Genomic DNA, 24090 nt, shown 5'->3' on the forward strand with positions numbered 1-24090 from the left:
CACAATTTTGCTTTCCACGGGGACGTTCGAGGGTGAGGGGAGGAAGCTGTAATGCATAAACACTCATTTAATACATTTAAGAGGTCACAGCTAGTTTCTGTTTTGGAGAAAATTGCAGTATGTGCCTTTTCATTTTCTTCTTTTGTATTATAATCTTCTTGAATTAAATAAGGCAGAAAACATAATCTTTTAATTCTCTATTGTTACTGGTACTTCTATGTTGCAAGTCTAGATAGTGGCTTTTTATTTTACAGGCTACTATGCTCAGCATGCGAACACTTTGAATGAGATCACAATGCTGCTCTTGTTTGGCAGCATTTGTAAGCCTCTACAAGGAGCTTAGACCAAACTGGTGGTACTTTTCCCCATCTTTTCAGGTTTATGATTCCTTGTAATTTTCATGTGATATTACAGAAAAAATTTACACCTGGTGATAATATGCTTGTTTCTGTTTTGGGCTCCTTAGAAAAAGTCTGCAAATTTCTAGGAATTTGCAATCACGGGTCTAAAACAACTGGAAAAAGTTACTGAGAATATGTAAGAATAATGCTTATCCTAAACAAAAGCACAATTATCACCCACTCCCACATAGGCATGAACCAGGAATAGTGAAAGAGCACTCAGTTGTAAAAGCCTTTATTTTAATTCTCTTTGTGACATTAGCAGTAAAAACAAGAAAGTTTTACAAAAAGCAGCATTAACTGGACACTATTTTTAAAATGCTGTGTTGGACAGGTTATCTGATCAGCACTTCTGCTCTGGAGGAATTCTTAACTCCTAATTCAGTCACGTCCTCTCAGCAGCATAATACTAAAGAGCATATAGGGGGTAGTGGTAATTTGTATGTGTAGAGTTGGTTTTTTCTCTTCTTTCCACTGATCAAAGGCATTTGATCTCTTCCACATCCCTTGCCCAGAGCTTTGGGTTATCCAACTGACTTGGTCCCAAGCCCCTCCTTAGGAATGTGCAGAGTCTTTACCGAGGAGATCTGATAAGGCCAAGGATCTTTTCCTTTGGTACCAGGCAGCTAAAGCTCCAGCAGGCCTGCTGTGTATCACCCTTGACACCTCTTTCATTCTTTCTGCCAGTCTGAGATTAAGTGAGCCTCAGGAGCTGTGTGCTGTATTTGGGGATTAGGTTTCACACAGACGACTGCAGCCACCAAAAGAAAACTACTTGCAGAGAATGATCATAAACACGGGAGACAGAATAGGGTGGTTAAATTCATTACTCCATCCCACAGGCGATTATATTTGTTTTCACCTGTTTATTTTTCTCAATGTAAATGAGAGCAGACTTTGCTCAAAAGATTATAGCACCAGAGGCTAATCTTTGGGGGCTTTTATGCTTCATAAATATAATTTCCGTATTTTCTCTAGTAAAATGTATTGTTTAGGCAGTAATTTTAACAATAACAGAATAAAACCCCACAACACCCACGGTACTCACCATAGGATTTCTATCTTAGGAGGCTTTTAATTGGTTAGTTGCTTGATGGTACACAGTATCCCTCGAATCTATTTGTAGAAAGGATGATTGCCTATGCAGCATTTCCTCTCTTGCTGTAAAAGCCTGGCCATGTTACTCTCTTCTTTTCCTCCTCCTTCACCTCTGTTTGTGCCCTGCTCATTTGGGATTTGAAGCAGGAATGACTAAGTAGGATGTGTGTCTTTCAAAGCCCAGCCATTTCTGACAGGAGCATTGGAAAATACCACCTGTTACATGTTGAGAGAAGGTCACAACCTGAATGTGAGGTAACAGTGAACTGAACAGATTGAGCAGGAAAAGCTGTTTTCTTCCAGGAAGGGGGTCATAAGGCAGTTGCCAGTCAGTGAACTCATTATTCCCATGGAGATGGAGGAAAATAATTTCTGTTGTGTCAAAGGCTCAAGAATTGCAAGTTGCTTCTGTTTGTCTACAAAGGTTTGAGCGTTTCACCCTACTTCAGTTTTTCAGGTCTCATTTCCTAATTTCCTGTATTTCCCATCTCTCCTTTCAAATACTTCTCCTCTCCCACCATGCAAAGCATCCATAGAGACTGTCCTTTCATGTCTTCTCCTGGGATTCCCTCAGCATGCACAGCTGCATAGACATACAAGTGGTATGCCACTTCTGTCTGAATCCTATCTGCTGATGTCCTTCCTCTGCCTTTCTCCGGAAGAACCAAACTGTCTATCACAATTTTGCTTTATATCCTTGATGTATGCCATCCTTCCTTCATTCCTGCTTTGCTGTTCCCTAGTCATCACCCTGTGTTTGTCTCTCTGCTTCTCCCATCTTACCTATCTCCTGATTGCCAGCAGATTTTTGATTCTTAAGGAAGTGGCTTGAAAGCCGCAGGTTGTGTTCCCATTTCACAGGTGTTACCCTACTCTTAGCCTCACTGGCTGTAATGTCTCTCTCCTCCTTTAGAACCACTCCTAATTTCTCACAGGGTCCATTTCCTCCAGCTCCACTCCCTAATCCTTAAGGAAGAGGAGAAGAGACACCTTGTTTTCTGGGTTGGGAGACAGCTCTTGGTAGAAAGGGAACCAAATGGAAAAATATCATGGAGGGTGCAGGCTTGAATGAAATTGTGACTTTTTTTCTTTAAGGCCATGTAGGAGACTTTCCCTGCAGGACACTTGTCTGCTCTGTTGAATGCAGCTGTCCAAATAACCAATATGGTCTTTATAATAAAGACAGGACTCCATTTAGGGTAGGATAATGTGATGCCAGCCCAGACTCACTCATAAATTTTGATGACCTGGAGAAACAGTTCCTTTAAGTGTTTGACTTCTTACAGCTGTTTCTCACCTCCTGAGATTTGCTTCGCTTTTGGCTGATTTTTCTATGCACGAACACATCTATGAGAGTGTTCACAGACACTTATTCTAGCCTTGGGAGAAATTCAAGCATTTTGAAGGTAAGCCACTGCCCTGTAGAGCAGCCAACCTCTCTGCAGAGGACAGCCAAGGAAGTTGGACTCTGCAGGCTGACAGCTGCCTGTGAACAAGCCCCTGTTTCTCCACCAGAGTTGTCTTGCATTCATTCTCTTATAATAAAATACTTTTATCTGGTTCAAACTCAGCCCAGTAACATTCTACCTTCTTAGAACCATTGCCTGAGCACTGGCATTGTACATGTGCCTTGTCCTGCATTTTGGATGTTTCGGAATAGCTACAGTAATCCCATTTCTTCTAAGCCTGAAACAGAGACTGTGACTCAGTTGGTAAGACTTAACACCCTGCTAAGATAAACATGCCACAGTTGTGATCTGTGCTTTTGTAATGAGTGGGTAGGGAGGCAGATCCTGCATATGAACAATGGACTTTTGTATGGCAGTGGCTGTGAAGCCTTAAGAGCCATTTATTGGAAACTGCCTGAGTGCAATACTGGTGGTTCACATGAGCATGCGTGAGAAATTCCTTGCACACATCCATCATATGACTCCATGAGCAACCCAAATTATGTACATTTTCACCTTTCCTTTTTTGTTCAGAAGTGGCAGCTCACGTTATTAATGTCCATTACCAAGCTAGCTCATAAAGAGGTCTACAGTGATCAGTCAGGAAGCCCCTGCTGTTGAAAGGCTATCACTAAGATTTGTGATGAATTTATCAGCCTGTGGATATAAAAAGAAGAGAATGGGGCTTGATCCCAGAGAGCAGGGCTGCTTAAAGGCGGGTTGGTGTATATATCCTGAAATGTGGAGCTTCTCATCTCCAATGCCTTCCATCTTTCTTTGGTCTATTGGTTGCACCCATGACTGGACATGAGGGGAATATTTACAGTTTATCTACCACCCACTTGCTATCCCTCTAAATATCTATATAAAAATATCTAAGATAAAAGGGAAAATAGCTTGAGTCTCCTCAAATGAGTGCAAGCCTTTCTCACATTCATTTTTGTGTTCTTTCTATGAACATACTATAACTGCATGTAGCACAGAGCTACTAAGCAGAAGTAAAAGCAGGGGTTCTTGAGAGTGAAATATTAATAAAAGGGGCTGTACAAGCTAGTATGAGAGAAAGGCCTTGTTATAGGGAAAATAGAAGATCTATTAGAATTAATCAGAGTAGGCAACCCTCGAGAAAATTTTGCTGATAAAACTTCTTCCCTATCCCAGTAGATATGATCAGGTGCCTGGGGCAGGTGATTATCTGTTTTACATGGCCTTTTCTGTGACACAAAATACAGAGAAGCTACATAACCTTCCCCCAGGGTGATAGAGAGTCTCTCCCAGGTCTGAACAACAGACACTTTCCCTTGCCAGTATTGGTAAATCATGCAGCCATCCAGAACACTCTTTCTCTACCAGCTGTCCCTGACCACCTTCCCCCATCTGCAGCCCTGCCTTCTCCCTCCAATCACTGGCCCATTAGTCTGCATATCCTTGCATTCAAACAAATCAAATTACCTTTTCCAGTGGCTTCCTGTACTTTGAAATTATGAAGCTATGATAGATGTCCCTGGAAACAGGTACTGGAGTCCAGCTGGAAACATCTTGACGGTTGCTGCTCTGAACAAGCTCTGTGCTTCTAAACTTGCACTGATCTTTACAGAAACTGCCTCAATATGCTCAAGAGAGTTGCAAAACTCCTATCCCATCCTTGTTTCGAAATTCTTCATCATTTTTGTCAGTCCTTATGTGAAACTTGAACCAAGAAGCAGAGTATGTAGGAAGACAGGACACATACCACTCCACCTCTTGCTTGTTATCTGCAAAAAAAAAAAAAATAGAGTAATTGCTATTTCATTTGCACTCTTGCTTGCACAATCGCTCACTGTGAAATGTTTATGTTCCACCAAACTATTCCCACTACCAGGGAAGTACTAAGATTCCTAATCAGTCACTCCATCCATTTCACAGAAGCTGTTCCATAACTTCAGGATGGTGGGGAATATCAGTCACGCACACCACAGTGTGATGGGCACACAGGTAGGGCATGAAAGTGAAAAGCCACAGCCTATTCCCACCAGGTCCATTGTCATTTAGCAGTACCAAAGGAGTAGTCATGGCATACAGAGTTGTATCTGGAAAGTCATCCTTCTTGGTTCTTTTCCTATTCAAAGTCACTCACAGAGCGTGTTCCAGGATCCACTCCAATCACTGGAAGAATGCCTACTTTGGCAACAGTTGCTTCAGTCCTTCATACTCTGGCGGATAGATGCCCTCGGCTTTCTCGCATGAGAAAGTTAAAATTTGGTGAAGTCAGCTTAAGCAGGAGACTAAAGAGTTCTGAGCATTGTAGGAAAACTCTGGAGAAACGTGGAGGAAAAATTTTCAGAGCAATGGGCAGGAAATCTAGAAGCAATATTTAGTTCCTAACAGACTGCTGACTTCAATAGGTTTTTTGTGAGAAAAGACATTTTTATTCTGTTTGCTGAATTCCTTAAGGCAAATGAACAGATCAGAGTGGACTGAATACGTCTGTAGGTACTTTAAAAAAATTAATATGATTAACTGTCAGAAATTACAAAAATTATGTTAAACATAGATACCTCCATGCCAGACCTCCGGAGGTATGGTAGTTTTAATTATTCAGCATTGAAGACTGGCTTAATTAAGTTTTATCTTAAACATCCTCTTCCAGAAATAGCATTTCAAGTGACTATAAGTGTTTTTCTTAAACATATAAATACAAAGAAGTCCAGAATATACTATAGAAGATCTCAGTGTCTTTTTATTGTGAGATCTCTGCTCTGCAAGGGAGGAGGAAATTAGGGAGTAAAACCACACCATATGGAGAAGGAACACCAGGGAGTTTACTGGAGCAGTTAGAGAAAAGCAAACAAACTAGTGGTCTGCTTTGCTGATCACCAAATGCTTAAACTACCAAAATCTTCATATCCTCTTTAAATCTTTTCATGAAGATACACTTTCACCACTTCTCTATTAAAAGAGCAAAACACACATGAAGAGGCTTTCAGTAAACATACAAAATCCATGCTACAAAAACCGTGCCATGAATGGCAATTAATTTTGATTTTCAAAATGAATTGCCCTTGCTTTGTAAATATGCCCAATGCCTTCTGCTACTGTCACTTTCTTGAAGCTGAACCTTTGTTGAGCCTTGAGGCTATTTTAACCTATTGCCCCTGGGAACAGCTCTGGTGCCTTTGATCAGCATGGAATTTAGGCAGTGCAGAGTGCATAGGCTATTTCTCTAGAAGGCATTCCTACAATGGACAGGAATGGTGAAAACAAGTGGGACTTCAGGATGAATCCAGATGTTTATGGCAGCTTTTGCAGGAACTGGAGCTGTAATGAGACATGGTTTGGTCTGTCATGGTGCAGGCTATAACCTAGCTCTCTGTTGTGCAGAATCCCTCTGCAGAGATGAAAACCCAGCCAGGAGAGGTCATCTGTTTCTTGTCCTTGGCATTGCTATTGGAGAATCACCAGGAACTTAATCCCAGGGGCCAAAAGCCTTTGATGCTTTGTTTTGCAACAAGAAGAGCTCAAACCTGTGTCTTGGTTGCAAGCATTCTTTTACCCTTTAGAAGTCAAGGTCCTGATATGGGTTTTTCATTAATTATACTTTTAAATCTTTCTCCTTTCTATTTACATTTTGGATGTAGGTGCAGAATTCCAATGGAGGTTGGCTTCTGCTAAGAGCTCTTTGGCAGCATGAGTAATGCAAACCTCAGAGAAATAGATTAAATATTGCAGCCTAAAGAGTTTGCTGAAATTACAATTCAAAATAAGTAAAAGTCCTTTCATTTCAGCTTTTAAACAGAAGTAGGGCTCTCCTAAAGATATAATCTATGAGGCATGTCAAAGGCTTTTGACATTTGAAATTATAGCTCCAGTACCAAAAGGAGGCTGTCGGTTTGTAGCTTTGTGCTTTTCCTCCCTGCAAGTATGAGTAATTTCTTTTATCCCCCAGTACATCGCCAGTATATTGTTGTTTGTGGAACTACTTGAATTTAGCAGATGAGAATCAATAAATGGACCATTTACTGACTGTGAAATTGACTTTTATAATTGAGAGACTGCTGGAAATATATATATGTCTGAGGGAAGCAAAAATCAAACTGCATTGTATAGTTCATTTGCAGCAGATCTAAAAGCAGTTCTTTTGGATAAAAGTTATACAATCACAAGAATCTTGAATAGAATGTACCACTGGATGTCAGCTAGTTCTGCCTCCCACTCCTGGCAGTGTTGACACCAGCTCTAAGCCAGATCAGCCATGAGGCCTGGAATAACATAACTGGGACTGAAGTCAGTTTTCATGTACCAAGGACTTCTGCAACATTTCTCTCCAATGAAATAACACAGGACAGTGGGAGTTTCCTGCTGACAGTTCTGCTGATGTATCTTATTCCCGAGGCAGGAAGCCCTGCTGCTGAGACATTTCCTAGAGACACAAGTGACCATCACGTTCAGACATGAGATGCTTTCTGTAAGGGTCGATCCTTGGATCGAGTTCTGTCTCATTATTTCTCATCAGAAACTACAAGTGCAGGACTTACACAGAGAATGCTTTGTACTTGCCTAAGGCTGGTGCGGAGCGAATGCTTCATGCCTGCCTAAGGTGGTACAGAACGAATGCTTTGTGCCTACCCAGAGCTGATACGGAGCGAATGCTTTGTACCTGCCTAAGGTGGTACAGAACGAAGACTTTGCACCTGCCTGAGTTGGTACAGAACAAAGGCCTTGTGCCTGCCAAAGCGGGTATGTGACGAAGGCTTTGCACCCCTTGCCCTGACACCCATTGTGAAAAACCTGCCGACCATGCCTCGGACACTCCTCCCTTGACCCTGCCAAGTGGAGTTTGGCAAATCTCCACAAGAATTAAGGGGGAGCAAAGGCGGGTGGCAAGGAGGGACCAGGTGTATGGACTAGCATAAAAGACAGTTCTGGAGTGAGCGAAGTCTGAAGATCTTCCCCACTGAAAGATCACATCGATATTTGCAGAGGCCAAGGAATGCCGACTGGACGGGACTCCAGGGACGCCGGACGTCTGTGGACCCGTGGTGGTAGATATAGTCCCCTTTCCTTCCTTTTCCTCCCCATCTTTTCCCAATTTTCTCTCTTTCTCTCTCTATCACAGGATGCTTTACGGGCCAAAATAATAAAGTTCCCCCTTGGATTGAAATTTAACTCCCTTGACTTGTTGGATTTTGTGTTTTCTTTTCTTTCTGCACTCTGAGATTGTAGCTGGTACAAACCATTACGTGTCTGCTTATGAGTGGACTGTGACACTTTCAGAGAGAGCCTGCTGTTTCAGAGACTGCTTGGGTACCCTTTGTAGCCTTACACAGTAGTACAGAGTAGTCTCCACTTGTTAGAATGGACTGTAGTACAAAATTTGGCTTATAGTCACGAATTGTGCCTTAGTCTTCATTTTCAGGTTCATATTTCAATCATTTTTCAAGTAATGGGCTAGTGAAAATTACTGCATTAAAAGAACTTGTTCTTTGGATGATTGAGAATTCTGGTCTAGATACAGACTTAGAAAACCTATTGTTAGTTTTTGTGGGGTTTATATACTTGCTTAACACAGCTGACAACAGACCCTCTTCTCTTGAGTGGAGCATTCTGATGCTCAAAACGCTACAGGATTTTATGACTTCCTCAAAGAATTCAGAGGCACTGTTTGACTTGCTACTCAGGTGCACTCTTTTTGTCTGGTTGAACTCTTTCCATCTGATCAAATCTGAGATATTGCACTTATTAGACACCTTGTCTCAGTAACTTCCCTGGATTTGCTCAGTGTACTAATTTTCCTCAGTGATTGTTTCCATGTCTATTCAGAGGTTGCCAGTCTCACCTTTGTCATGGCTGATCTCTCTTTTATCCTGCTTATTTTACCATCTTTCCCCCTCCAGTCTGTGAGCCATGAGTTGATAAAGAGAAAATCTGAACATAGCAATACAGTTGACCTGTCAACTTGGACCCGGAAACCTGCTTCTTCAGCAGCTGACTCTATTTAACAAAAATCAGGAATTGCAAATTACCAAAGGGAGCTCTGACTCTGACTTTATGCTTTCACTAAGAACTTTCTGTGAAGATCTTTGTAGTATCACAAAGCATATAAAATGGGGGGGGGGGGGAGGCTGCCTTCCAAAGGCTCAAAGGCTCCCTTGAAGTTCATTGATAGATACTTCATGAAAAAGGGACCCAGACATTATGTTAAGAACTGCAAAGTCAGCATGAAGAAACTTGAGAGCAAATGCAGCTTTGAAAGGAGTGGTATTTGTGGGTGGCTAATATGTAGGTACTGTGTCACAACACCATGAGTTTGTATGCATTTACCATTTTTTGGCACCTAATACAGAAAACCCTTTATAAACTGGGACCAGAACAATCAAGTCACCTAATTTTTACCTAATATAGATGAGCTGTTGAGTTTAAAAACCAAGGCAGATATTTGGCAATTTGGTAACATGAAATACTACTTTATTGGTGTATGGCTACTAAAACTGCACTGTATTTAGAAAATAGGTGATCAAATAACAGGTGTTGATCCTGTTTTTCCCCAGGAGAGAGAATGTGGGTACCAAGGAGAAAAGTTGAAAGGGAAAAAGAAATATGACCTATGACTTAAAGAGCTCCTCTAGCTCATGTGTCTGTCCCATGGCAGGAACGTTTTTACCAAGGTCATTTTCTAAGCATTTGTCTAATCTCTCCCTAAAGACACCCAAGTAGGAAGTTGGTATGGACCTCCTTTGGCAGTCTATTTCAGACCTTTTACTCTTACATCCTTCTTTTAATATATAATTTTGGTCATTCTTCCTTCTGCAGGAATCAAGTTCTGGGGCCTCACAAACATCAGGCAGAAGAGAGAGGCAATTTTGTATGACCTGCAGATAACACTCGTGTCTGTAAAGTCTTGAATGACATTTGTAAAATCATCTCGAATTCTAATCCTGTCCTACTTGTGGTCTCTTCCAGTGTCCTCTGAAGATGTAGTCAGTTCCTTCTGCATTCAGGCCTCAAGATCATGTGTGAAATCAGCACGCAGGAGTAGGTCCAGGATAGATGCCAACAAAACCTCACTCAGTTTGTCTTTCCACTCCAGCTGTGAGCCAGGGTATGTGGTCACAGAGTGTAGCTGTGAGCTTGCACACAACCTGCACCAGTCTCAACAACACTCCACCTGGCTTATGAAAATGTCATGTGAACCAGGACAGGAACACACCAAATAAAGACAAGTGACTCCTACTGCTTCTCTGCTAGCTACTAGGCCCCTTACCCATTATAGGAAGGAAATCCTATTGGTGAGACATAATGTTTTGTTCTTAACAAATCTATTCTGGCCGCTGCTGATTTCCATTTCCCCTTCAACAAATATTTTGTAACAAGTAGATCTACTTTTTCTTTCTTTTTATTTTTCCCTGTAAATCAAAGTTTTCGTGACAGACAATCATGCAAATTTTCCTTAATTTCTTCCCATCAATTTTTGAGGGCAAATATGATGTTCACTCTTCCTTTGCCTCCAGAAAAAGCTGGAAAGAGAGATGGTAATATGCAAAAATTTAAGGACAGCTAACTAAATGCACGGGTGGAAAGAGCTGTCTTAGCAGAACAAACCATGTGAAATAAAGACTACTGGAAAATCACTTAACAGACCTGCATATTGAAGTATGAAAAGAAGTACTAACAGCTTCTTGTCATGCAATGTCAGAGCTAAATTAGGAATGTAGAATGTACTGTTCTCGATGTCATGTAGAAGTTACTGTTCTTGGTGTTGGCAAACACAACTTCATCTAGAAAAACAGGTTTTATTTTTGCTTGTTTAAACATAATTTCTCTCTTCTTGTCAGGACAGCCAAATTTCAGAACAAAAACATGCAGAAAATGCAGTTTTGTCTGTCAGTTTTCAGATGAACCTTTAAAAAGCAGTTTTGCTTTCATTGAAAAGATACACAGGATCCCCACAATCCAACCTTCAACAAGATCCATTTGCTCTAACAGCAAATCCTCTTTCCCTCCTTGGCAGTCAAAGTTTTCAATTTTTTCCCTGGTTTTCTATACCATGTAGTCTCTCCTGTGTTATCAGGTGAAAAGAGAGTGGCACCACACAGCCACTCTCCAGGAGAGCTGCAGGGAGCTGGTGCAGAGGAATTCCCAAGACTCAGTGCTGGGTAGAAAGGAGCTATAATGCTGCCCTGTTCTTCAGTACTGACCATTTCCAGGCACTGAGGGTTCAGCTTCCTTCTGCAGAGAAAGACACTTAGGGCCAGAGGAAATCTGACAGGGTCTGAACCCTGAAGCAGTGTCTTGGCATAGCAGAATCAATACTGTCTCAAATACAAACTCACACAAACTTCTCCTGACTAAAGACAGGCACACATCTGTGTATCTATTGCATGGGGCAGTCCTGCCTGCCTAGACAGCACTGGGCATTTACTGGTTCAGAAGTCAGCACTCAAACAAAGTGAGCAAATTTGTTTGTTTCTTCCAAACTGAGAACTTCAACTATCAAAGGAGTGTTTAACACCCAGTGCTATGGGTAAAAATTGATGTAGGACTTCTGCTTACCCTTGGCTTCCCACAAAACAGTGGGGAAGGCTGCACAAGTAATAGTGTTCATCAATACTCAAGGTCTACTTTACCCAAATTTCCTACTCAAGCAGACATCTAAGGTTGCTTTAAAAGAAAATGAAATACAAATGATTTCTTCATCCAACATATATTAAATCCTTCTGGGAATTACACACTACAATCTTTCTCATACACTAACTCAGATGCTCCCCAGTGTCAGTTTTTACCGATTGCCCAGAACATCCCTTTGCACAGACCTGCACACACATTTTGGGTGTTTGTGCCATGCAACCCAGCAGATCCAGCGAGTTTGAATTAAGGGGGTTGTACATCACCAAAGTCATGTGTGGTGCTTCCTCTCTGTTCCTCTTGAAGGCTAATGGATGGGAAGCTGTATTGCTGGCTGATAGGCTGTCACTGTCTGTGGAGAGGCACTGTTTTCAGAGTGAAATCTAGGTGATTCCAGTAAGTTTGTCACAACAGGAAAACAATCTAGGATTGTTTCTGTCTCAAAGTTCACACTGGTACCCATGTGAACTCATGTACTTTCACTAAAATCAATGAGTCTAGGCTGATTTACCATAGCTTAGCACTACTGCCTGTAAGTAGTTAATCTGTGGGGTTTGGGTTTTTTCTGCCTGATCTGGCATCCATTGCAAACCAAAGTACATAACTGAAACTGTATGAATGGCCTGTAAAAGCAGGTACATCTTCTTGCATTGCTCGTGAGTGCATAGGAGAATGTATTCATAGTGTATCCAAAATTATTCAAAGTGTAAAGGGTTCTCTCATTTTATATTTGACAGGAAAACATAGAACAGGAGAAACAGCATATTAGGAATCCTTTTTTTAATTTCTAGTGAGTTAGAAGCAGATCCACAGAACAAAAGGCTTTGCAAGTCTCTGGCATCACTCTTACAGTGCTTGGGAGAGAAGGCACAGAGTTGGTCCCTATTCCATGTTTTGCTTTTTCATATCAACCACCACACAGGATAAAACACAGGATCCAGTATCCAGTCTGCCTCTTTCCTTCTTCCCCACAGAGTGAATATCTTCATCACTGCAAAACCATTCACATGTTTACTGCTTTTCCCCCATGTAAAGCATGGCAGGGGTGGCTCACAGGTCCCATAAACTGGCAGGCTGGGCACCCTTCTAGCAGAAGTTGAGGGAAATGGGCTTGAGTCTGCAGAAAGAAGAGCAAATTGAATTTGTTTCTCACAGACAGCCCTACAGAGGTGTATTAGGCACATCTCAGCATACTTGGTTAAAGTCCCTCTGAGGAGACAGGCCCTAGGGGAAACATTCCCTAGCCTCTTATTGCTAATTATAGGTGTAATCTACTAAACACAGCCATCTGGGAAGTGATACTATTTAAAGTACTTTAAGACTCTCTAGCTCTGTAAGGTACTGTGTAAAATCAGGTGCTATCCCGGTTTACAAAGGCTGTGCTACATTATCCATAAATTTCATTGATTGTTGGGTGGAACTTAGGCTTTAAATATTCCTGGTGTCCCTTTACAGATGGATTATTTGGAATCTGAAATGATAGTTTCTTCTCTTTTATTTTGCTTGACTTCTTTGCTGAACTATCAAATATCTGAGTATTGTGAACTAGGATTACTATTTTTTTCCACCTTAAAACCCCCAGAACTTCCATGGCCTGAATTTGAAGAATACTGATTGTCAACACAGGGAAAAAAACCAAACTCCTCCTTTGGAGACATCACATGCAATCCCAGCCAACCATGCTGAAGAAAAAGGCAAGCTGATGGGGTGGGGAGGGATAAGAGGGTTAGACAGGAAGAGAAAAAGATAGGACAAAAAAAAAAGCTGTGAAGCCATGTGCTTGCCATCTACAAATAACCACACTGCAGAAGAAGATTTATGTAGGTTAAAGGACAAAGATGGTGCAAGATCAAATAGTGGAGTAGCCAGAGTTAAAAAGAGGCTGCATATAAGCAAGCTGTCAAATCATCTGAGGAAAAACATTCTGGGATGTTTTTCAGAGAAAGTGACTAGGGAGAAACCCAGATAATTTAAAAAATAATGGTATCAATTTACCAAAGTGATAAATGGCACCTGTCAGACTGAATTCAGTAACCCAAGATATCCTGCTTAGTCCTGTATCAGCCTTTCAGTAAAAGTGTTGTGAGTTTTATTTTCTCCCAGGGACAAAATATGCATTCTAATTGTTGTTCAAGGTGCGAACTAAAATATTCAGGTTCAGTGTATGTTATTCATTCAGGAATGCACATTCATGCTGGAAGAGACTGTTCTAGCAGCTCATAAGCTGGAGGAGAGGCTGTACTGCTTTGAGTCCCAGGCTGTCTGAAATTATTTTTCAGTGTCCTCCATTCTCAGTGCTCATGAAATCACAAAGAGAGCACTACTGATTCTCTCTATTCAAAATTATAACCAGAATCCTTGCTGTAACTGCTAATATCCCATTTTTTTTTTCTTAAAGGCAGTAAGATTTCAAGAATCAGAGGTATAAGATGTCATTTGACACTTAGTTTTGGAGATATAAGCTTCACTTTTTATAGCTATGAGGGTAACAGCTCACTGTGTTTTTCAAAATGAGAGCTGAGATCTTTGTACATAATTCTAGAAACTGGGACTTCACAAAAATACCAAACAGCATGACAGAAAAAGAGAGAGAGTAAAAAAAGCCTCCATCAGCATGCCACTCCTTTTTCCAGACAAACACATAAACCAACCTCTCCAGGAGGTATTCTGGTGTATTTTTTCAACCCATCCTTGCTAGCAGTAAGTATGGAAGAAAAACCAGGAACATGGAGGTGAAATGCCAGAGGAGTACTGGTTTGCTGTGGGAGCAGGGATCAGGAATGGCCCAAAAGGTGAGAGGCTTCCACATGCAATCTCCATTCCTGGAGACACCCAGGTCTGATTTTGCCTGAAGGAGAGGACTATGCTTTCAGAAATCAGGAGGAAGTGTATGGAAGAAGGGAAGTTTTTTGGAACCAACTATGACTTTAAATATTTGTTTTCGGTAAACCAGACCCAACTGCCACCAGTGCAGTCTGGAAACAAAGGCGTTTTATTTCAGAGCAGCCTGGCCAAGTTGACACTCCTCAGCTACTTGGAAAACAAAAAGTAGCAATGCTGGAAGCTCCCCAGGTCTGGACATCATGTTCCAGTTAACAAAAATCAGCCTGACACCCCTGGCTGTGTCCAAAGAATTGGGGGGCCTGAACACAAAGTTATGTGGTCAATTAGTGAAACATAGCTTTGCATGGCTTCTTGACCTTTCAGAACTGGAATGAATTTGCCAAACAGGAAAGAGAAGGAATGAAACAGAACAAGTAATTCAGAAACCCTCTGGGTATAATCTGCTGATGTCTTGCACCTCCAGGCTCATTATAGATCTCTTGGCAGAGGAATTCATGAGTGTCAGCACATTTCCAGGGATGAGAGCAGAATCCTGTATAACCTGCTCCACCACTTCTGCCTGTGTGAATCAAAAGAATGTGGGGTTTTATCCCCAGTTACACTGAGAGAAATGTGTATCCCTGTGTACCTCTGGCAAGTGCCTGTCCTGGTTGGGTTATTAACCAAAAGCCATTGCTTGTGAGTGATGCACCAAAGTAAGGACATCAGAACAGCTGTACTAGTTCAGGCCTTGGGTCCCTCTGCCCCATGATTTGTTTCCTGACTGTGCCAGAGGCAGTGACAGGTGGAGGAATAAGGTTGCAGCAAGAGCATTCAATGCTTCTGTCTTCCTGTAGTGAGTGGTTTTCAGATTATTTTCCAGAGTCTGACACAGTACTTTTTAGTAATCCCCTCAGCTGATCTCAAGTACTTTGGTTCTTTTAGCCCCCCAAAAGTACAAAAAATTACTTTGGCCCCTCAAAACTGCTTCAACATAATGATGTTTGGGGTTATTTTCTGTTTTATTCTCTATATTTCCCAAAAAAATTCCTAATACTTGATTTACTTTTGTTACTGCTAACCCAGCACCGAGTTTATAAAATACACACAGATCACCTGTCCCAGCCATGCTCCCTCCCAGTTTCTGGTGTGCCTACTGGCAGGCAGAACATGGGAAACGGAAAAGTCCTTGACTTAGAGGAAGCAGTGCCCAACAACAACTACAACATCAGTGTGTTACTAACATTTTTGTCATTCTGAACCAAAACCACAGCACTGTATCAGCTGTTAGGAATAAAACTGGCACCATCCCAGGTGTCAGGAAACTAGGACAGGAGGAAAACTCATGGCTGGATGGCACAGACTTTACCCTCATGTTCTTTGAATTCACCCGGTCTCCCTTCAAGCTTTCCCCTAGCAAGGAATACTTGGCTGAATTAAGGGAGAGATGCAAGGCCTGGGGAAGCCATGGGAGAAAAGGGAGAAGCAGCTGTGCCTGGAGGTGGGAAGGCAGCTATTGCTGTGCAAGCTGGAGGGCAGCATCCAATTTTCCTTCCAGCTGCCTGTCCTGTGACTGCATGACACTTCATTGCCAGCTGGGGTTTAGCCATGACACTGCCTTCACTTTTCTCACAGAAGGTTCTTGAGGAAATATGGGCAGCGAAATGTAGAGAATGAGGTACATGAATGGTACATCCGGTAATCTGGTTGTTCCTGAGGGCAGGATGACTTTTCCCAGCACCTGCTGAAAGCTGCTGCCATTGCACCTTCCCCTCTGCCTGGCCTGGGCACACCACCCTGCACTGTGCTCGCACAAAGCTGCCAGCAGATCTGTCCCTCAGGAACAGACACGGGCTGTGAAGCCCATGCCAGTGAGACAGCAGCTGTCTGGATCTGTTCTCTTTTTATTTTCTCTCTGTGATTTGCATGTTCTTCCTTGATAGCTGTTATCTTCTGCTCTTGAAATAGCTGCTGCAGTGTATTTCCCTGTTTGTTATACTTTGGGAGCAATTTCAGGGATGTCTCCAGGGCTGCCTGCCCTGGCCCCAGCACTCCTTTATACCCCTAGCCACCACCACATCCCCTTGCCAGCCCTGCTGCCAGGGCCTGAAGGCATCCCCAGGTACAGAGAAAAAATTTACAATAAAGAAAGAAGCAGAAGTAGCTCATAAATAAAGAGAGCTGCATTCACTTTAATCTGACAGCCATACAACTGCTTTCCCTGGCTTCAGACCAAGCTCCAAATTACTTTTGCCTGTCTGCCCCTGGGGCAAGGCTGCACAAGGAGTCAGTGAGGACACCCTGAGCACTGAAATTAACTCCCCATGCCAGGTCAGATCAGATCAGTGACTCAGTGGGAAGGGTTTTGCTTGGTGGGTAACCAGAACTGATATTAATGACACCATGATCAGGCAGGGGGTTTCCTAGGGAAGATTCTTCCCTCACACTGTCATTGTGTCAGACCTTCTCTGAATGCCCCAAACTTAGGAAGCCTGTGTGTATAATGTATGGTAATGGGGGGTTACATTTGTGCTTCTCCCAGGGAAAAATAAAAAAAAAAAAATAAAATAAATTTTAAAAATAGTGCAAAATCTGGAGATGGATTTATATTGAAAAAACAGGCCTGAGCACTAATTTCAGAAGATTTGAATTGGATGCTCTGACTATCCTTTACCTTGAATGAGAACAATGAACATTAGATCAAACTGTAGTCAAAATTTGCCTGTTAATGTGACATGGGCCCTTCCATGTATTTATTCACTACATCCTTACTCATCATGAAACCTCACCATTGACACTGCACTTTTTGGGCTGTGGAGAGGTGTGTGCAAGTGGAGTATCCAACACTGGGATCAGCAGTGTGACTGGAGAACATCCAGCCTTTCCGGCCCTGCCCCTGTTCACACACTGCACTGACATTGTGCAGCTCCTAATATTTTGCTGCTCTAGGCAACCACCTGTTATGCTTTTCTGTCGCAAAGCCAGTCTGCCATGGAAACACTTCCAGTCCACCGGCAACTGCCACAGATTAGGTCATTGCAGAGATGTTAAAACACGGATTGCAGATGTCTGTGTTGGGATCTGAAACCTGAAGTACAGTATTGCTTTGGGATTAGACTGCCTTTACTCCTATTCATGACAACAGAGCCTGATGGAAGCTCCTCTACATCACCTGAGCTTCTGTTTGTGCTATGGCAGATGGAATTGGCACCCAAATCATGACTTTAAGAATTATTGTTGTCTTTCATGAAACACAATATTAAATACTGTACAAACCAGCAGAGTGATCACCCCCATGACAACGGCTGCTGCTCAGGAGCCCAGGATGAGTGTGCTGCATGAGCTGCTGTCCTCAGGATGGCCAGGAATAGGGACTGAAGCGAGCTGTCATTGCAAGTGACACTGATGCAGTGGCATTGTTTCACAGGACTGCAAGCCTTGCTCATGAGCAGCAGCAGAAGGATGACAAGGATTTGTCCCTCTTGGTCTGCACACATACAACTTGTGGCCCTTTAAAGCCATCCAGCCTGAGCTCAGCGACTCGTCAAGAGTGACACTGAAGAAGCAGAAAGGAAATGCCACAGCAGCACACAATTGTTTCTGAGCAAGAGGGTTTCTGGTAGAGAGCCAGGTGCTGCTGCCCTGTCCGCGTGGCACTCGATGGATTTGTGTGGGGCCGGGTGCCTCTCACTCTGCGTGTGTGTAAGAAGGGTGCCTGTCCTCAAGCAAACCAAAATAGTCTGTACTTATCTCTAAGTGGAGGCCTGCTATTCCACTTGCGTGCAGGATATGCAATACATCTGGAATAATTAATTTCTTAGCCTATTGTTACTTTCTTGTGTATCAGACGTTTGCTGCTTCTGAAGCCTGTTGACTGTATTCAATATCTCTTCCTGTTTAACTTCGTTATTCCGGTCTTAAAACTTTTTTTTTTTTTTTAGGCCATGTCTTTTTATTTTCCCTGGAACTAGAGAATTTGCCTGAAGTATGGATGAGTCACAGATACCATATTTCCTCTTCTCTGAAGCACATTTACATTTTTGAAGAATTGCAACTGACAACGATCAGCTATACTTCCAAAATATCCTTTCAGGGAGGAGAAAGGAGGAACAGTGATGCTGAAATCAGCCCGAAAGGTAAATGACTGAAAGAAGGGGAGAGAGAGAAAACACAGAGTCTTAGAAGGGCAGCCGGATGCAGGCAGTCACTGCGCAGCGTTTGATGGTGGTGCCTTGACTGATAACGTTCCTGCAATCAGAGACACCCTGTCATTCCTGTCAGCAGCCATTCAAGCATATCACCAGCAGCTCTAAATACAAATATCAGAAGAAAAAAGGATACATATTCAGAAAATCCGTTCATTTCCTTGGCTCCTAGCCCAGTATTTTCTGAAGTGAAGGGAGGTTGGTTCATAATGGGGTGTAAAAGGTGCTGCCAACCCTGCATTACCCCATCAAAGTGGTTGTACTGGTTTTGGGTGAAAGAGAGTTCTAATTCTCTTCATCATAGCTGGTATGAAGCAGTTTTGGATATGTCATGAAGACAGTGTTGATAACAGAGGAACGTTTTAGTTATTGCTGAGCAGTGCTCAGCATCAAGGCCTTTTCTGCTTCTCCCATCTTTTGCCAGGAAGTGGTCTAGGGGTGCACAAGAGGCTGGGAGGAGGCACAGCTGGGACAGCTGACCCCAGCTGACCAAAGGGATATTCTGTACTATATGCTGCTATGCCCAGCAATCAAAGTTAGGGGGAAAGGTTGCCAGGGCTGCTGTTGCTTGGACTGGCTGGGCATTGGTAGGCTAGTGGCAGGCAGTTATAGGTGGGTTTTTGGGGTTTTTTTGCTTCACTTATTTTTCCCTGGTTTTGCTTTTCCTTGTTCCCTTTTTTTACTGTTTAAACTGTTGTTATTTCAGCCCATGAATTTTCCGTTTTTTGCCCTTCCCATTCTCTTCCCATTCCTGCTATGAGGAGGATGTGAATGAGTGGCTGGGTTGTGCTTAGCTGCCTGACAAGGCTAACTCACAATAGCCACAATAGCTCCAGAAATGTTCCATATTGTGGCTGTCATCTGAAGTATTGCAGTAATGTATTTTTAAAGCCTATCATGTTTGTCTCAAAGACCAACTGAAAATGGAGGTTCCCAGGTTGTCTTGTGTCTCAAGCTGCTTCCTAAGTCAGGTCTTTTGGGTTTGTTTCTGACATTTCTATGGAATTTTTTTTGGTTGAAGTTTGTTTGGTTTGGTTTGTTGTTTTTTGTGTTTTTTTGGTGTTTTTGGGGGGTTTTTTTGTATAAAGCTGTAGCAAGTATTTGCCTCTTAAAGAAATCTACCTCTGAGGTCATTAGGGGGTAAAGTTTAAATGGCTACTATTGTCTCTGTCTTTTCATCCCCAAATTGTAAGGCTGCAAGGAGTTCAATAATGGAAGTCCTTTCTATGAGTATCACAGTGAAAATCAGGCTTCTCGTATGCAGCCATTGACAAGACAGGCTAATTCCAGCTGTCTCTTTTGGTGTATCAGAGTACCTTACATGAAAGCCCATCAAGCACTCACCCCCATTAGAGAGCACTCGTGTAATGATTGGAGATGGCACAGGCACTCGGCTGGAGCCCCACAAAGGCTCCCCCTGACCTTCAGTCACTACTGCAAGATCATGTTACAATCTCACTGCACTGAACTAGTTATTCCAGAAAATCTTTTGTGTTGTGCTTCAGGACAAGGCAGGCTCTGTAGCTGCTCTTGTGAAGAATCACAGGTTGGAAGAGGTCTGCTCTTTGCTTCTGTGAGATTTCACTGCACAGCTGAAAGGTGCTGCTAGGAAGATGCTATGCACATAACCATCCTGCTTCCTGGTTATCCCCTCATTCCATGTCCTGCCTTGCCTCACCTGCAGTAACCAAAACATTATTAATTGTTCTTATGGCTTACAGGCAGTGCACAGGAGTGGTAGGACAGGAAAGTATGAGCACCCAGGTGCTGCATTGTGGCAGGCTGGTCCCCTGGCGGTTTGCTGGTGGGGCACAATCTGGGATGGAAAGGACAGGACAGTAGAGGAGAGTAAGACACTCACTATCCATTAAAAAATATATCTATGTGTACTTGCTTACTTGGCTGAAGATCTGATAAATTCTGATAAATTTCAGAACGTTGAGAAAAACAGTTATAGAATGGGAAAAACTGACTAATTAATTTTCCATTTTTCAGAAGCTATCAGTGACCATTCATGAGTCCCAGTGGCAGTGGCAGTTTTTCCCCCAGGATTTACTGATCTAAAGTACAATCCCTAAGCTCTGTTCAAGAGCCAGGAATAGTGGAAGGGCAAGTGAGTACTAGCTATTGGCTGTCCAACCATCCCTGGCCATACACTTGTTCAAAGTGGCACACGGCTGTAAAGCGGCAGTCAGTGTCTTATCTACACTACATTTCCTTCTTGACAATGCTGGAGCTCTAATGTGGGAAGTTTGGAGAAGATAAATTTAAAATAGATGAGGGCAATCAGTTTTTCTCTTGGGATTTAAACCAAGAGGATCTACTACTCCCAATTAGGACTGTCATGCCAGAGTAACTTGAGTAAACCACTGGGGTTACAGATAGTGCAAACTGATAGTTACAGATAGTCTGAGGAAGGAGAGAGGCCCGGGACTCTCCTGCTCTTGAAGACTTTGTCATAACCACTTGTCCACTGTCTTTGCCATCTCAACTGTGCTATGAATGCTAGTGAGGTGCTGGTACACGAAAGATAGGGCCCTGACAGTCTGAGATGAGGGAGGTAAAGTTGAAGCAAAGGCTCATGCAATGCAATACAGCAAGACTCGAGGCAGAGATGGTCACGTCAGCACACAGGAATGCCAAATTCCCAGGAGTGACAGCCAAGGTGCTTGACAGGGTTCACTTCCAGGTACTGAGGAGATCAAGATAAAAGTAGGCTTCAGTGTACCCTGCTTCTTTGCTACCCTCCACCTCCTTGATGTTGATATTTCTGTGTCCTATATCTCTAGTTTCTCCCGCCTTGGTTCCTTGGAGAACACTGTGCCTTCTCCAAGAAGATACACCAGGCAGCTCAGCAGACAGGATTAGCTTTTCTGCCTGAGGTTGCTTTGGATGATACCCTGTCAAGGGAAGGTGATGCCATTGTAACACCACTGGTCTTGTAAAAAGTGTCACCATGACAGCTGATTTTTCTTAGTCTGCAGGATCTTTTGGAGCACTGACTGCCCTGAGGTATCAGCTTGAAATCTGGTCAATTCTTACTTTTGCAGCAGCTCTTACCTGTAGTGCATGGATGTTCTGCAATTGCTGGCCAGATGCATGACAGGATTCTTTATAAAGCAGAATGAGGGATGTGCTCCATTTGGCTCCTTTCATTAGGCCTCCCATTTCTGACACACACATACGAGTATGTCTGCGTGTATACACAATCCTGAATGATTGCCTGGTTCTAATACACACCAAAGGTGTCCTTTCTCAAGAGGGGACAGCCTCCAGTCAAGGCCCCAATTCTTTGGAACAATTTTTGAAGTGTTAAATTCTGCTTCCAATTCTGTTTTGGAATAAATTCAAAGCTTTTCAAAGGAAAAGATGAGGTTTTCAGTTCATGCTGTCTCTGAAGAAATGGCTAGACTCCACCTCAAAGCTTCAAGGCCTTCTGTTACAATCTTTATCAAAATCTGTACATTTTGGTGAAAAATTTTTGCTTTAACTTAATCAGCATTTTAATAGAATGGCTGCAAACTGAAAGTGTTCTTATTAGTTTGGCACACCAATCAAAGTATTTTTAGGAGGCCTGTTTACACTCTGTATTTGTTGTGATTTTAAAGATCACAAAGATGGTCAAATGTTTTAACACTTCAGATTGGGAGACTTTTTGAACTTCCTGCTCTGCACAAATCCTATTCTTCCCCTTCAAGTGGAAAAATTAATGCAGAGATTAACAAAGGTACATCTGAAATTGGGAGATCTCCCTACAGACTGCAAAGGTTGCAGGAAGTGTTGTTTCCAGTAATTGAATATGGTGATATAATTTATAACTGCTCAGCCACAAGTTTGCACAAATCAGACAAAATGCTCTTGATTACTTAGATTATCTGTTTATCACAACACCACAATCTTCTGACCAGAGATGATATTTCCCCTTTTATTTACAGTCTTCCAGGAGGCACAAGGTTTCCGAGAACTGGAATTGCTTGGCTTCTGACATCACTGCCAGTCAGATGGGCTGTCCTTCACGCTCCAGCATTTGCAGCACCATACATCCCATTGCTAAATTAGCTGTCCTGTGATGCTGGGACACATGCAATTTTTGCAGGTATATGCACATGAGTTTGTGCCCACACATACGAGACAATAATTTGGTGATGTTCTCTGGTTGAAAAAGATAATGTTTTCTTCTTTGTTTGTGTTTGTGTGTTTTTTTAATCTAAATTGAGAAAGCAACTCCTAAACAATAAGAGCAGGTTTTTTGTAAACTACTCAGAAATTGGTTTGTGGTTTGGTGGTTTGGGGATTGGTTATTTTTTTATTTTTTTTCTCCCCAGCATTTAATGTCCTCAGGTAATATAATCCCCAAGCAAAATTATATTGCTTGCTCTAAAACAGGTCTGATTAGCTCCAGTGAAGCAGAACATTGATATGATAGTCTATTACTGCTACTTTCTGTGTTTTAAAGCACTAGCATTGTGTTTAGCATTGACTGAAATATAGGAGATAATGGGCAGCCCATTGACTGTCTCTGAGCTCGCTGCTCAGAGTGAGCTTGGGGTGGAAGGCGATCTGTTCAGTTTCTCACATAACACTGCAGCAGCTTTGCTGTTCAGCACTGTAGCAGCTTTGCTGTTCAGCACTGTAGCTCCTTTCCTATGCCATAGCTGCAGATGTCAATACTGTCCCTGCATTTGCCAAGTCCTTAGTCATTTGGGTTCTGGGGAAGGGAAAAAATTAAACTGAAATGTGAGAGCTCTGGGATTTTTCCTTTAGTAAAGCAAGTAACGGTGTGTGAAGTGCCAATATACGGCTTTATAGTCCTAAAATACAACACATTGGTTAAAACCTAAACAGAAATCCTGATTTTCATGCAAAACCAAAGTAACACAAAGTCTGTGCAGAGATTCAGGAGCAAGTGAGCTGCCTTCCCAGGAGCAAGGCTGCCCTCCAGCCTCACAGGAGACGAAAAATTTCAAAGCAGGTGAAGCAGGTGAGTATGGAGTGCCAGAAACACACTTTCCTCACTGTGCAGCTTGGTGTGCTCCTTCCCACTACATGGCTGTCATGGATGTTCCCAGACATGAGGAGTGCTCCCTGCTTTGCTTTGCAGGAGCAAGTGGCAATCACAACTAAGCCGCAGCACTGAAAAATAACCAGGTGATATCAGCCTTTTTCCAAAGCAGGGAGGCAAAAGGTAAGGAGGAAAAAACAAAAATGGTGGCTGCGAGGGAAAGTTTACTGGCATGTGTAGAAAAGGCAGAACTCAGTTCCATAAAATAAATAAACTAAGATGTACAGCATTCTCTGTACCATTTCACTTTGTCATTCAGGCAGGGCCTTAAGTCAGTGGGAGTCCTTCCACTGCTTTCAGGAGGTTTTGGAACAGGACCATCCAACTGTTTGGGTTGCTGACATATATCTGGCCCTTTACCTGTTGCTTTAAATGAGTAGTGCAAGGGAACAGTATGGGATTCTCCCCTTCTTAGAAAGCACCTAATGTGTTGTAGCTGCGCCCTAATGTGT

The 24090-nt window shown here is 42.5% G+C and overlaps 1 long non-coding RNA gene across 1 annotated transcript; it reads left to right on the top strand.

Annotated features, from left to right (window-relative positions):
- The first annotated feature begins 18351 nt into the window (after nt 1–18351).
- Nucleotides 18352–22815, top strand: LOC146439501 (uncharacterized). The gene is made up of 3 exons (XR_014851266.1): nt 18352–18507; nt 20572–20689; nt 22512–22815. It is a non-coding gene; the product is annotated as an uncharacterized LOC146439501 (long non-coding RNA).
- The last annotated feature ends 1275 nt before the right edge of the window (nt 22816–24090 follow it).

This window comes from Lichenostomus cassidix, chromosome 3, assembly GCF_008360975.1.
Source record: "Lichenostomus cassidix isolate B80296 chromosome 3, HeHo_3.0, whole genome shotgun sequence".
NCBI lineage: Eukaryota > Metazoa > Chordata > Aves > Passeriformes > Meliphagidae > Lichenostomus > Lichenostomus cassidix.